The 14,879-nt window shown below is 38.4% G+C and overlaps 1 long non-coding RNA gene across 2 annotated transcripts in view; it reads left to right on the top strand.

Moving 5' to 3' along the window:
• Nucleotides 1–14,879, top strand: part of LOC129621496 (uncharacterized) — a 136,379-nt gene that overhangs the window by 33,760 nt on the left and 87,740 nt on the right. Inside the window, exons 2-3 of one of the 2 annotated variants that reach the window (XR_008699397.1) lie at nucleotides 6,210–6,347; nucleotides 8,961–9,047. This is a non-coding gene — a long non-coding RNA (uncharacterized LOC129621496). The remainder of the gene's footprint in view (nucleotides 1–6,209; nucleotides 6,348–8,960; nucleotides 9,048–14,879) is intronic. The other variant, XR_008699396.1, reaches the window with a different exon arrangement.

Genomic DNA, 14,879 nt, shown 5'->3' with positions numbered 1-14,879 from the left:
TTGGAAAACAGTTTGGCAGTTTCTCAAAAAGTTAAACAGAGTTACCAGAAATTTCACTCCTTTGTATCTAAGAGAATTGAAACTATATATGCATATAAAAGGGGCTTCCCAGGTGGCTCAGTGGGTAAAGAATCTGCCTGCAATGCAGGAAACGTGGGTTTGATACCCCAATCCGGGTCAGGAGGATCCTCTGGAGGAGGGCATGGCAACCCACTCCAGTATTCCTGCCTGGAGAATCCCATGGACAGAAGAGCCTGGTGGGCTACAGTCCATAGTGTCACAAGGCATCAGACATGACTGAAGCAACTGAGCACACACACATGCACATGAATATAAAAACCTTTACATGAGTATCCATAATGACATTATTCATAATAGTCAAAAAGTGGAAACAATCCAAATGCCAATCAACTGATGACTATATAAACATATGCTCTGCTATGCTAAGTCACTTCAGTCGTGTCCGACTCTGTGTGACCCCAAGAGATGGCAGCACACCAGGCTCCCCTGTCCCTGGGGTTCTCCAGGCAAGAACACTGGAGTGGGTTGCCATTTCCTTCTCCAATGCATGAAAGTGAAAAGAGAAAGTGAAGTCGCTCAGTCGTGTCCAACTCCTAGCGACCCCCTGGACTGCAGCCCACCAGGCTCCTCCATCCATGGGATTTTCCAGGCAAGTGTACTGGAGTGGGGTGCCATTGCCTTCTCCGATATAAACATAGTATGCTATATTCATACCAAAGATTATTATTCACCAGTAAAAGCAATGAAATACTGGTTCATGCTACAGTATGGTAGAACCTTGAAAGTTTTATGACAAGTAAAAGAAGTCAGACAAAAAAGTCACATATTGTATGATTTCATTTATTTGAAATGTCCAGAAAAGGAAAACCCATAGAGATGCAAAACAGATCAGTGGTTGGCAGGAGCTGGAGGGAGGGTAAAATTTGGAGTGACTGCTGTTGGGTTGAGATCTCTTTTGGGGCTCATAAAATCTTATAAGATTATACAGTGAGTAATGACTATTACTTACTCAGTTGACTTGCTCAGTCGTGTCCAACCCTTTGTGACCCCATGGACTGTAGCCTAGCAGGCTCCTCTGTCCATGGAATTTTCCAGGCAAGAATACTGGAGTGGGTTGCCATTTCCTTCTCCAGGGGATCTTCCCCACCCAGGGATAGAACCCAGGTCTTCCACATTGCAGGCAGACTTTTTACCATCTGAGCCACCAGAGAAGTCAATGGCTATACAACTTTGAATTAAAAAACACTGAATTGTACACTCTAAAATGTAGGATGAGTTTAGCATTGGGTAGATTTTACCTTTAAGAAAAAACTGTACTGAGGATCTAGCAAGTATCAGTTCCTATGTTGAGCACTGAAGTTAGAAGAGTGAGGTATGCTCCAGGACCTTGTGAGAGTCTAGTGAAAAAGAAAGACATAAATACAGTTGACTCTGGCCTACTGTAAGTTGTATGTGAATTTTTGACTATGCACAGGGTTGGCACCCCTAACTCCAACACTGTCCAAGGGTCAACTATAATTTACTATAATGAAAACCTGAAAAGGGGGAAATCAGAAGAAGCATGTAATATTGTTGGGATATTAGGAAAAGCTTCACAAAGGAGGCAGCGTTTTTGAGCACTGAAGCAGCTCATCAGACAGGCAAAAGGGAGAATGAAATTCAAGGCATAGGAAAAAATTAGTCAAAGATCTAGAAACGTGGAAGAGCAGGCTCTGGCAGAAATTCAGTGCATAACACAGTGAGTTCCTACTTCTAAATTTAAGAGGCACTTTTAAAAAATGAGACCAGGCAATGAACAATCTAGCAATGTCTCACCAACTATGTCATATCCCCAAATAGAAATTCACATGACAAAAACTGTTTATACCAGTCAAGATTAGCTAAGTGTATATAAGACTTTTGTCAAAAATCACTTCTGGATGACTACCTAAATGACCAGTAAATAAATGATTCAGAGTAAATAAATGAATTTGTGGGCCTTTATATGGACTAAGAATTTGTGAAATTCAGTCCCTTGGATCTCATTAAATATAAAGCATGGGAGAGTGGCTTCAAGTTACTGTATACTTTAGATGACTTTTTATTAAAATAAGAGATAGGTTAACAATGAAAGAGAAGAATAAAAGAATATTTCAAGTATTTTTTCACATAATGAAGTAACTTTATTTATTCAGTTATTCTTTCTTTCAATGCTCATTTTGTGTTTATTTTGTGCCAGCTGGGTTAGTTGTTCTCTAGTTGTCTAAAGCTAGGTAAAAAAAAGTAAGGATGAGAAGGGTGAAGGTCATATACTTTCTTAAATGTATAAGGGTGGATACATAAGCAGCTTTAAAGGAACAATCACAAACCACAATCACAGAAAACTGATCAATTGGATTACATGGACCACAGCCTTGTCTAACTCAGTGAAACTATGAGCCATGCTGTGTAGGGCCACCCAAGACGGACCAGTCATGATGGAGAGTTCTGACAAAACATGGTCCATTGGAGAAGGGAATGGTAAACCACTTCAGTATTCTTGCCTTGAGATCCCCATGATTAGTGTAAAAAGGCAAAATGATAGGACACTGAAAGATGAACTCCCTAGGTCGGAAGGTGCCCTAAATGCTATGGTAGATCAGTGGAGAAATAACTCCAGCAAGAATGAAGAGAGGGAGCCAAAGCAAAAACAACACCCAGTTGTGGATGCAACTCATGGTGGAAGTAAAAACCAATGCTGTAAAGAGCAATATTGCACAGGAACCTGGAATGTTAGGTCCATGAATCAAGGTAAATTGAGTGATCAAACAGGAGATGGCAAGAGTGAACATCAACATTTTAGGAATCAGTGAACATTTAGGGCTGGAAGGGGTGAATTTAACTCAGGTGACCATTATATCTACTACAGTGGGCAAGAATCCCTTAGAAGAAATGGAGTAGCTGCCATAGTAAACAAGAGATCAAAATGCAGTACTTGGGTACAATCTCAAAAATAACAGAATGATCTCTGTTCATTTCTATGGCAAACCATACAATATCACAGTAATCCAAGTCTATGCCCAAAACAGTAATGCTGAAGATCCTGAAGTTGAATGGTTCTATGAAGACCTACAAGACCTTTTGGAACTAACAGCCAAAAAAGATGTCCTTTTCATTATAGGAGACTGGAATGCAAAAGTAGGAAGTCAAGAAACACCTGGAGTAACGGCAAATTTGGCCTTGGAGTACAGAATGAAGCAGGGCAAAGGCTAATAGTTTTGCCAAGAAAACACAATGGTAATAGCAAACACCCTCTTCCAACAACACAAGAGAAGACTCTATACATGAAAATCACCAGATGGTCAATACCGAAATCAGATTGGTTATATTCTCTACAGCCAAGGATGGAGAAGCTCTATACAGTCAGCAAAAACAAGACTGGGAGATGACTGTGGCTCAGATCATGAACTCGTTATTGCCAAATTCAGACTTAAATTGAAAAAAGTAGGGAAAACCACTATACCATTCAGGTATGACCTAAATCAAACCCTTTAGTATTATACAGTGGAAGTGAGAAATAGATTCAAGGGATTAGATCTCATAGACAGAATGCCTGATGAACTATGGACAGAAGATTGTGACATTGTACAGGAGGCAGGGATCAAGACCATCCCCAAGAAAAAGAAATGCAAAAAGGAAAAATGGCTGTCTGAGGAGGCCTTACAAATAGCTGTGAAAAGAAGGGAAGCAAAAAGCAAAGGGGAAAGGAAAGATATACCCATTTGAATGCAGAGTTCCAAAGAATAGCAAGGAGAGATAAGAAAGCCTTCCTCAATGATCACTGCAAAGAAATAGGTGAAAACAACAAAATGGGAAAGTCTAGAGATCTCTTCCAAGAAATTTAGAGATACCAAGGGAACATTTCATGTAAAGATGGGCACAATAAAGGACCTAAATTGTATGGACCTAACAGAAGCAGAAGATATTAAGAGGAGGTGGCAAGAATACACAGAAAAACTGTACAAAAAAGATCTTCATGACCCAGATAATCACGATGGTGTGACCACTCACCTAGAGCCAGAATGCAAAGTCAAGTGAGCCTTATGAACAAAGCTAGTAGAGGTGATGAAATTCCAGTTGAGCTATTTCAAATCCTAAAATATGATGCTATGAAAGTGCTGCACTTCATAGGCCAGTAATTTTGGAAAACTTAGCAGTGGCCACAGGACTGGGAAAGCTCAGTTTTCATTCCAATCCCAAAGAAAGGCAATGCCAAAGAATGCTCAAACTACCGCACAATTGCTCTCATCCCACATGCTAGTAAAGTAATGCTCAAAATTCTCCAAGCCAGGCTCCAACAGTACATGAACCTTGAACTTCCAGATGTTCAAGCTAGATTTAGAAAAGGCAGAGGAACCAGAGATCAAATTATCAACATCTGCTGGATCATCAAAAAAGCAACAAAGTTCTAGAAAAACATCTGCTTTATTGACTATACCAAAGGCTTTGACTGTGTGGATGACAACAAACTGTGGAAAATTCTGAAAGAGATGGGAATACCAGACCACCTGACCTGCCTCTTGAGAAATTGGTAAGCAGGTCAAGAAGCAACAGTTAGAACTGGACATGGAACAACAGACTGATTCCAAATCGGGAAAGGAGTACATCAAGGCTGTATTTTGTCACCCTGCTTATTTAACTTATATACAGAGTACATCATGAGAAATCCTGGACTGGAAGAAACACAAGCTAGAATCAAGATTGCTGGGAGAAAGATCAATAACTCAGATATGCAGATGACACCACCTTTAGGGCAGAAAGTGAAGAACTGAAGAGCCTCTTGATGAAAGTGAAAGAGGAGAGTGAAAAAGTTGGCTTAGAACTCAACATTCAGAAAACTAAGATCATGGCATCTGGTCCCATCAGTTCATGGCATGTAGATGGAGAAACACTGGAAACAGTGACAGACTTTATTTTTGGAGGCTCCAAAATCACTGCAGATGGTGATTGCAACCGTGAAGTTAAAAGACGCTTACTCCTTAGAAGAGTTATGGCCAACCTAGACAGGTTATTTAAAAGCAGAGACATTACTTTGCCAACAAAGGTCCATCTAGTCAAAGCTATGGTCTTTCCAGTGGTCATGTATGGATGTGAGAGTTGGACTATAAAGAAAGCTGAGTGGTGAAGAATGGATGCTTTTGAACTGTGGGGTTGGAGGACTCTTGAGAGTCCCTTGGACTGCAAGGAGATCCAGCCAGTCCATCCTAAAGGAAATCATCCTGAATATTCATAGGAAGGACTGATGCTGAAACTCCAATACTTTGGCCACCTGATGCAAAGAACTGACTCATTTGAAAAGCCCCTGATGCTGGGAAAGATTGAAGCTGGGACGAGAAAGGGACCACAGAGGATGAGATGGTTGGATGGCATCACCGACTCAATGGACATGAGTTTGAATAAACTCTGGGAGTTGGTGATGGACAGGGAGGCCTGGCGTGCTGCATTCCATGGGGTCACAAAGATTCAGATACAACTAAGCGACTGAATTGAAAGGAACAATAAGGCTGTGGTAGAAAGGATTAAGTACATATTCCTCAGATACAGTTAGGACAAAAACCATTCAAAGATAAAAGTTTAAATGGAGAGACTTACTTGTAAGGTTTGGATAAAGAATAATCCTAGGAATCATTTATGTTGCTGTTTAGTTCAAGCTCCGACTAGACATCAGGACCAGGGTTTTACAGAAATAACTGGACTTTCTAAACAAAATACCAAAGTTCTAAATTAGTACTTCCAGAGAGTATACACATTTACATCACTAACTATGGTAGTGTGTGCGTGCTCAGTCACTTATTCATGTCCATCTCTTTGCGACTCTGTGGACTGTAGCCCGCCAGGCTCCTCTGTCCATGGGATTTTAAAGGCAAAAATACTGGGGTGGGTTGTCATTTCCTCCTCCAGGTGATTATAACAATTATAACTTGCTTGGATAATCCCATGGGAAGAGTAGTCTGGTGGGCTACAGTCCATGTGGTCACAAAGAGTCAGTGAGATACGACTGAAGAGACGTAGGACAGACAGATGATACAAGTTGGACAGAATACCATTAGACAATAGATTGTAAAGAAAAGAGAGTGGCTAAGGCGGCCAGAATTTGAGGGGTCAAGATCTCGGAGAACAGATGCATGTATTAAGAGAGTCTCATGTTTTACACTACTCTTTCCCCTCAGGGCATTTCTGAATTCAAATCATGGGCCATGGAAACAGAACAAAGTGGTGACCTAGTGCTGTGGTAGTCTCACTGGGCCAGAGCAACAAAACATCCAGGACTTGAGTCAAGGTACTGGAGAAAAGGGAACCAAAGGAAGGTGAGTCTGACTTTCTGCGTTCAATTTTTGCTTTGGTGCATTTTTATGTCTTCTAACCTATATGTGTATGTTAGGAGACTGAAAATCAAAGCAGAAAGCTGTTGGCAAGAGGCTAAAATACTAAACAAATTTTAGTAGTTGGTGCTAAGGATATAAAAGTTGGAGTTCAGAACCTTCTGAGTAGAAAAGACCAACGAAATATCCCAAATTTCCCACTGACTTTTTTTTTCTTTTATTGAGAAATGCTTGATTTACAATATTATAAATGGTTCAGGTTTATGTAACAGTGATTCACAGTTTCAAAGGTTATACTCCACTGGTAATTATTATAAAATATTGGCTATATTCCCTGTGTTGTACAGTATATACAACTATATACAAGCTATATCCTTGTAGCTTATTTTGTACATAATGGTTTGTAACTCTAAATCCCCTACCCCTATCCTGCCCCTCCCCACCTCTCTTCCCATTGGTAACTACTGGTGTTTTTATCTTTGAGTTTCCTTTTTTCTTATATTCATTAGTTCGCTTTAGTTTTAAGATTCATATGTGATATCATATGCTATTTGTGTTTCTCTCACTAACATATTTCACTTAGCATAATGCCATCCAAATCCATCCATGTTTTTGCAAATGCCAAAATTTCAATTTTTAATGGCCAAGTAGCATCCTATTGTACATATATTCCATATATTCTTTATACGTTCACATGCTGATGGACACTTAGGTGGCTTCCATATTTTGTAAATTGTAAATCATGCTGCTATGAACATTGGAGTCCATTATCTTTTTGAATTGGTGGATTTTTTATTTTTTTATGTATACTCAGGAGTAAAATTGCTGGGTCATAAAATCCTACTGTATTTTAGCTTTTGAGACAATTTCATACTGCTTTCCACAGTGGTGGAACCAATTTACATTCCTACCAACCATGTACAAAAGTTTCCTTTTTCTATATCCTTTCCAACATTTGTTATTTGTAGACTTTGTAGGCCTATGATAGCCATTCTGACAAGTGTGAGGTGAAATCTCATTGAGGTTTTGATTTGTGTTTTTCTGATGATTAACAGTGTTGAGCATCTTTTCATGTTCCTGTTGACTATCTGTAGGTTTTCTTTGGAGAAATGTGTATTCAAGTATTCTGTGCAATTTTAAATTGGATTGTTTGATTTTTTGCTGTTAAGTTGTATAAGCTGTTATATGTATATATTCATATACATATAACATGTATATATACATGTTACTTTTGGTTTGTTCACTTTTATTGAAGTATAGTGATTTATAGTGTATTGCAGGTGTACAGGAAAGTGATATATGTGTGTGTGTGTATACCTATATATATATACACTTTTTCACATTCTTTTACCTTATAGATTATTACAAAATATTGAGTATAGCTCCCTGTGATACGCAGTAGCTAGGTCCTTGTTGGCTATGTATTTTATATATAGTAGTATTTATATGTTAGTCCCAAACTGCTAAATTTATCCCTCTCCACTTTTCCCCTTTGGTAACCATAAGTTTGTTTTCTGTGTCTATGGTTTTATTTCTGTTTTGTAAATGAGTTGATTTGTATATATTTTTTTGGATTCCATGTGTAGATGACACCATATAATAATTTGTTTTTTTTTCTGGCTTACATATCTTAGTATGATCTCTAGGTCCATCCAGTTCCTGAAAATGATGTAGTTTCATCCATTTTTATGGCTGAGTAGTATTCCATTGTGTGTGTGTGTACACATGCCACATCATCATTTTTTTTAAGCAAACTTTTTTATTGCAGTAAGTTGACATATAATATTACCTAAGTTTCACGTGTACAACGTGGTGGTGGTGGTGTTCTGTCGTGTTGGACTCTTTGCGACCCTATGAACTGGAGCCCTCCAGGCTCCTCTAGTCCATGGCGTTTCCCAGGCAAGAATACTGGAGTGGATTGCCATTTCCCACTCCAGGGGATCTTCCCAACTCAGTGATCAAACCTGAGTCTCCTGCGTCTCCTGTATTGGCAGGCAGATTCTTAAACCACTGCACCATTCATAATTTTTAAAGGTTACATTCCATTTATAGCTATTATAAAATATTGGTTGTATTTTCTATGTTCTGCAATACATCTTTGTAGTTTTTGTACTTTTTAAAATTTAATTGGAAGATAATTGCTTTACAATGTTGTGTTGGTTTCTGCCATATAAGAATGTGAATCAACTGTAAGTATACATATGTCCCCTCCCTCTTGAACCTCCCTCCCACCTCCTACCCCATCCCACCTCCCTAGGTTGTCACAGAGCACCAGGTCAATTTCCTTGTGTTGTACAGCAACTTCCCACTAGCTATCGTTTTACATATGATAATGCATAAGTTTCACTGCTGCTCTTTCAATTCATCCCACCCTCTCCTCCTGCTGTGTCCACAAGTCTGTTCTCCATGTCTACATCTCTGTTGTTGTTGTTCAATTGCTAAGTCGTGTCCAGCTCTTTGCAACCCCATGGACTGCAGCATGCCGGGCCTCCCGGTCCCTCACTTTCTCCCAGAGTTTGCCCAAGTTCATGTTCATTGAGTTGGTGATGCTATCCAACCATCTCATCCTCTGCCACTCTTTTCTCCTTTTGCCTTCAGTCTTCCCCACCATTGGGGTCCTTTCCAATGAGCTGGTTCTTCCCATCAAGTGGCCAAAGTATTGGAGCTTCAGCATGAGTCCTTCCAGTGAGTATTCAGGGTTGATTTCCTTTAGGATTGACTGATTTTCTCTCCTTGCTGTCCAAGGGACTCTCAAGAGTCTTCTCCAACACCACAGTTCAAACGCATCAATTCTTTGGTGTTCAGCCTTCTTTATGGTCCAAATCTCACATCTGTACACGAATACTGGAAAAATCATACCTTTGACTATATGCACCTTTGTTCACAAAGTAATGTCTCTGCTTTTGAATATGCTGTCTGGGTTTGTCATAGCTTTCCTTCCAAGAAGCAGGTGTCTTCTAATTTCATGGCTGCAGTCACCATTTTCAGTGATTTTGGAGCCCATGAAGAGGAAATCTGTCACTGCTTTAACTTTTTCCCCTTCTATTTGCCATGAAGTGATGGGACTGGATGCCATGATCTTGGTTTTTTTTTAATATTGAGTTTTAAGATAGCTTTTTTTTTACTCTCCTCTTTTACCTTTATCAAGAGGCTCTTTAGTTCCTCTTTGCTTTTTGCCATTAGAGTGGTATCATCTACATATCTGAGGTTATTGATATTTCTCCCTGCAATCTTGATTCCAGCTTGAAACTCATCCAGCCCAATATTTCACATGATGTACTCTGCATGGAAGTTAAATAGGGTGACAATATACAGCCTTGTTGTACTCCTTTCCCAGTTTTGAACCATCAGTTGTTCCATGTGATATTCTGAGTGTTGCTTATTGACCCACATACAAGTTTCTCAGGAGACAGATAAGATGGTACATCTCTATTCCTGCCCTGTTTATCATCAGTACTGTTTTTCTATGTTCCATACATATGTGTTAATATACAATATTTGTTTTTCTCTTTCTGACTTAATTCATTCTGTATAACAGGTATATCCACCTCAGTTCAACTGACTCAAATTCATTCCTTTTTATACCTAAGTAATAGCCCATTGTATATATTTACCACAACTTCTTTATCCATAAATCTGCCAATGGACATTTAGGTTGTTTCAATGTCCTGGCTACTGTAAATTGTGCTGCAGTGAACATTAGCATACATGTGTTTTTATGAATTATGGTTTTCTCAGGGTATATGCCCAGTAGTGGGATTGCTCTTATATATACCATATCATCTTTATCCATTCATCTTTCGATGGACACTTAGGTTGCTTCCATGCCTTGGCTATTGTAAATACTGCTGCAATGGCCATTTGGTTGCATGTACTTTTTTGAATCATTATTTTCTCCAGATATACGCCCAGAAGTGCAGGATGATATGGTATCTTTAGTTTCTTAAGGAACATCCATAATTTCCATATTGGCTGTACCAATTTATATTCCCACCAACCATGTCTGAAGAATCCTTTTCCTCCACACCCTCTCCAGCATTTATTATTTGTAGACTTTTTAAAGATTTATTTATTTTTAATTGGAAGATAATTGCTCTACAATGTTGTATTGGTTTCTGCTATACAATAACATGAATCAGCCATAGGTGTATATATGTCTCCTCCCTCTTGAACCTACCTCCCACTCTATCCCACCCCTATAGGCTGTCACAGAGCACCAGGTTGAGCTCCCTGCATCATACATCAAATTCCCACTGGCTATCTATTTTACATAGGATAATGTATATGTTTCAATGCTACTCTTTCAATTTGTTCCACCCTCTCTTTCCCCGCCATGTCCAAAAGTCTGTTCTCTATGTCTGTGTCTCTATTGCTGCCCTGCAAATAAGTTCATCAGTACCATTTTACTAGTCCATATATGTGTGTTAATATACGATATTTGTTTTTCTCTTTCTTACTCTGTATAAGTCTCTAGGTTCATCTACGTCATCAGAACTGACTCAGAAGCATTCCTTTTTATGGTTGAGTAATATTCCATCATAGATAGGTACCAAAGCTTCTTTATCCATTCATCTGTCGATGGACATTTAGGTGGTTTTCATGTCCTGGCTGTTGTAACTAGTGTTGCAATGAACATTGAACACATTCATGATACATGTGTCTTTTTGAATTATGGTTTTCTCATGCTATGTGCCCAGTAGTGGGATTTCTGGGTCATACGGAAGTTTTATTCCTAGTTTTTTTTTTTTTTTTTTTTTTTTCATGAAATCTCCATGCTGTTGTTCTCCATAATGACTGTGCAAGAGGGTTCCCATCAACTATGCAAGAGAGTTCTCTTTTCTCCACATCCTCCCCAGCATTTATTGTTTGTAGATTTTTTGATGATGGCCATTCTGACCAGAGTGAGGTGATATTTCATTGTAGTTTTGATTTGCATTTGTCTAATAATTAGCAATGTTGAGAATCTTTTCATGTGCCATTTGACCAACTGTATGTCTTCTGGAGAAATGTCTACTTAGGTCTTATACCCATTTTTTGATTGTTTTTTTTTTTTTTATATTGAACTGCATGAGCTGTTTGTAATTAAATATTTTAGAGATTAATTTGTCAGTCATATGGTTTCCAAATATTTTCTCCTTCTGTAGGTTGTCTTTTCTTTTCTTTATGGTTTCCTTTGCTGTGCAAAAGCTTTTGAGTTTAATTAGGTCTCATTTGTTTATTTCCATTACTCTAGGAGATGGATTCAAAGAGATAATGCAGCAATTTATGTCAAAAAGCATTCTGCCTATGTTTTCTCCTGAGTTTTATAGTGTCTGGTCTTACATTTTACATTTTTAATCCATTTTGAGTTTATTTCTATGTATGGTGTTAGAAAATGTTCTAACTGCATTATTTTACATTTAGTTGTCCAGTTTTCATATCACCACTTATTGAAGAGATTGTCTTTTCTCCACTGTATATTCATGCCTCCATTGTTATAGATTAATTGATTATAAGTACATGGATTTACTTATGGGATTTCTATCCTGTTCCATTGATTTATATTTGTTTCTGTGCCAGTACCATAATTTTTTGATTCCTTCAGCTTTGTAACATGATCTGAAGACTGGCAGCCTAATTACTCAAGCTCCATTTTTCTTTCTGAAGTTTTCTCTGGCTGTTTGTGTTGCCACTCAAATTTAAAATTTTGGTTCAAGTTCTGTGAAAAATGCCAATGGTAATTTGTTAGGGGTTACATAGAATCTGTAGATTGTCTTGGGTAGTATGGTCATTTTAGCAATATTAATTCTTGAAATCTATGAACACATTATATCTTTATATCTGTTTCTGCTCAATTTCTTTAATCAGTTTCTTATAACTTTCCAAGTAGAGATCTTTTTCTCAACTGAGATTTTCAAAAAAGGTATACTGTAAAACTAGTAGCAGATTAAAATAGGCCAACCTTGAGTAGATCAAGATGATCTGCCCATCAGAGACAGCCTCTTCAATAAATGGTGCTGGGAAAACTGGACAGCTACATATAAAAGAATGAAATCAGAACACTAACACCTAACACCAGAACACTAACACTAAATTCCTAACACCATATACAAAGATAAATTCAAAATGGGTTAAAGACCTAAATGTAAGACCAGAAACTATGAAACTCTTAGAGGAAAACAGGCAGAACACTCGATGACGTAAAGCAAGATCCTCTATGACCCACCTCCTCGAGTAATGGAAACAAAAGTAAACAAGTGAGACCTGATTAAACTTAAAAGCTTTTGCACAGCAAAGGAAACTATAAGCAAGGTGAAAAGACAATCCTCAGAATGGGAGAAAATAATAGCAAATGAAACAACTGACAAAGGATTAATTTCCAAAATATACAAGCAGCTCATACAACTCAATACCAGAAAACCAAACAACCCAATCAAAAAGTGGTAAAAAGACATTTCTCCAAAGAAGACATACAGATGGCTACAAACACATGAAATGATGCTCAGTATGGCTCATTATTAGAGAAATGCAAATCAAAACCACCACGAGTTATCACCTCATACCAGTCAGAATGGTCATCATCAAAAAGTCTACAAACAATAAATTCTGGAGAGGGTGTAGAAAAAAGGGAACACTCCTGCATTGTTGGTGGGAATGTAAATTGACACAGCCGGTATGGTAGATGGTATGGAGATTCCTTAAAAAACTAGGAATAAAACCACCATATGACCCAGCAATCCCATTCCAAGGCATATATCCTAAAAAAACCAAAATTGAAAAAGACACATGTATCCCATGGTTCAGTGCAGCACTATTTACAATAGCTAGAAAGTGGAAGCAAGCTAGATGTCCATTAACAGATGAATGGATAAAGAAGTTGTGGTACATATACACAATGGAATATTACTCAGCCATAAAAAGGAATGCCTTTGAGTTCTGATGAGGTTGATGAACTTAGATCCTCTTATACAGAGTGCAGTAAGTCAGAAAGAGAAAGATAAATATCATATTCTAACACATATATACAGAATCTAGAAAAATGGTACTGAAGAATTTACTTACAGGGCAGCAGTGGAGAAACAGACAATGAGAATAGACTTATGGACATGGGGAGAGGGGTGAAAGGGTGAGATGTGTGGAAAGAGTAACATGGAAACTTACATTACCATATGTAAAATAGATAACCAACAGGAATTTGCTGTATGTCTCAGGAAACTCAAACGGGGCTCTGTATCAACCTAGAGGGGTAGGATGGGGAGGCAGATGTGAGGGAGGTTCAAAAGGGAGGGTATATATGTATGCCTATGGCTCATTCATGTTGAGGTTTGACAGAAAACAACAAAATTCTGTAAAGCAATTATCTTTCGATTAAAAAAAAAATCTGCCCATATGTTATCAGCCTGCTAGAAGAAAATTAAATACTCCTTAAAAGATGATGACTAATCAGATGTCTTATAATATTTCAAACATTAGATTCAACATTCAGTTAAACTTTACTAGTTAGGAAAGTGAAAGTGTAAGTTGCTCAGTTGTGGCCAGCTCTTTGAGACCCTTTGGACTGTAGCCCAAGTTCCTCTTTCCATGTGATTCTCCAGGCAAGAATACTGGAGTCATGTCCAACACTATTACTCCATGGACTGTGACCTGCCAGGCTCCTCTGTCCTTGGGATTTCCCATCAAGCATACTGGAGTGGGTTGCAATTTCCTTCTTCAGGGTATCTTCCCAACCCAGGGATCAAACTCAGGTCTCCTGCATTAGGAGGCAGGTTCTTTACCACTGAGCCACCTGGAAAACCCATTACTAGGTGTATTAGAAAACAAAACAAAAATGTAACTTAAAAACAAATGCCTTATGATCCAGCAATCCCACTGCTGGGCATACACACTGAGAAAACCAGAAGGGAAAGAGACACGAGTACCCCAATGTTCATCGCAGCACTGTTTATAATAGCCAGGACATGGAAGCAACCTAGATGTCCATCAGCAGATGAATGGATAAGAAAGCTGTGGTACATATACACAATGGAGTATTATTCAGCCATTAAAAAGAATACATTTGAATCAGTTCTAATGAGGTGGATGAAACTGGAGCCTATTATACAGAGTGAAGTAAGCCAGAAAGAAAAACACCAATACAGTATACTAACGCATATATATGGAATTTAGAAAGATGGTAACAATAACCCTGTGTACGAGACAGCAAAAGAGACACTGATGTATAGAACAGTCTTATGGACTCTGTGGGAGAGGGAGAGGGTGGGAAGATTTGGGAGAATGGCATTGAAACATGTAAAATATCATGTATGAAACGAGTTGCCAGTCCAGGTTCGATGCACGATACTGGATGCTTGGGGCTGGTGCACTGGGACGACCCAGAGGGACGGAATGGGGAGGGAGGAGGGAAGAGGGTTCAGGATGGGGAACACATGTATACCTGTGGTGGATTCATTTTGATATTTGGCAAATCTAATACAGTTATGTAAAGTTTAAAAATAAAATAAAATTAAAAAAAAAAAAAAAAAGCAAAAAAAAAAAAAA

This window comes from Bubalus kerabau, chromosome 10 (assembly GCF_029407905.1).
Source record: "Bubalus kerabau isolate K-KA32 ecotype Philippines breed swamp buffalo chromosome 10, PCC_UOA_SB_1v2, whole genome shotgun sequence".
In the NCBI taxonomy this organism is placed as follows: domain Eukaryota; kingdom Metazoa; phylum Chordata; class Mammalia; order Artiodactyla; family Bovidae; genus Bubalus; species Bubalus kerabau.
The sequence above is the reverse complement of the archived record's forward strand: the minus strand, read 5'-3'. Positions and strand labels throughout refer to the sequence as shown.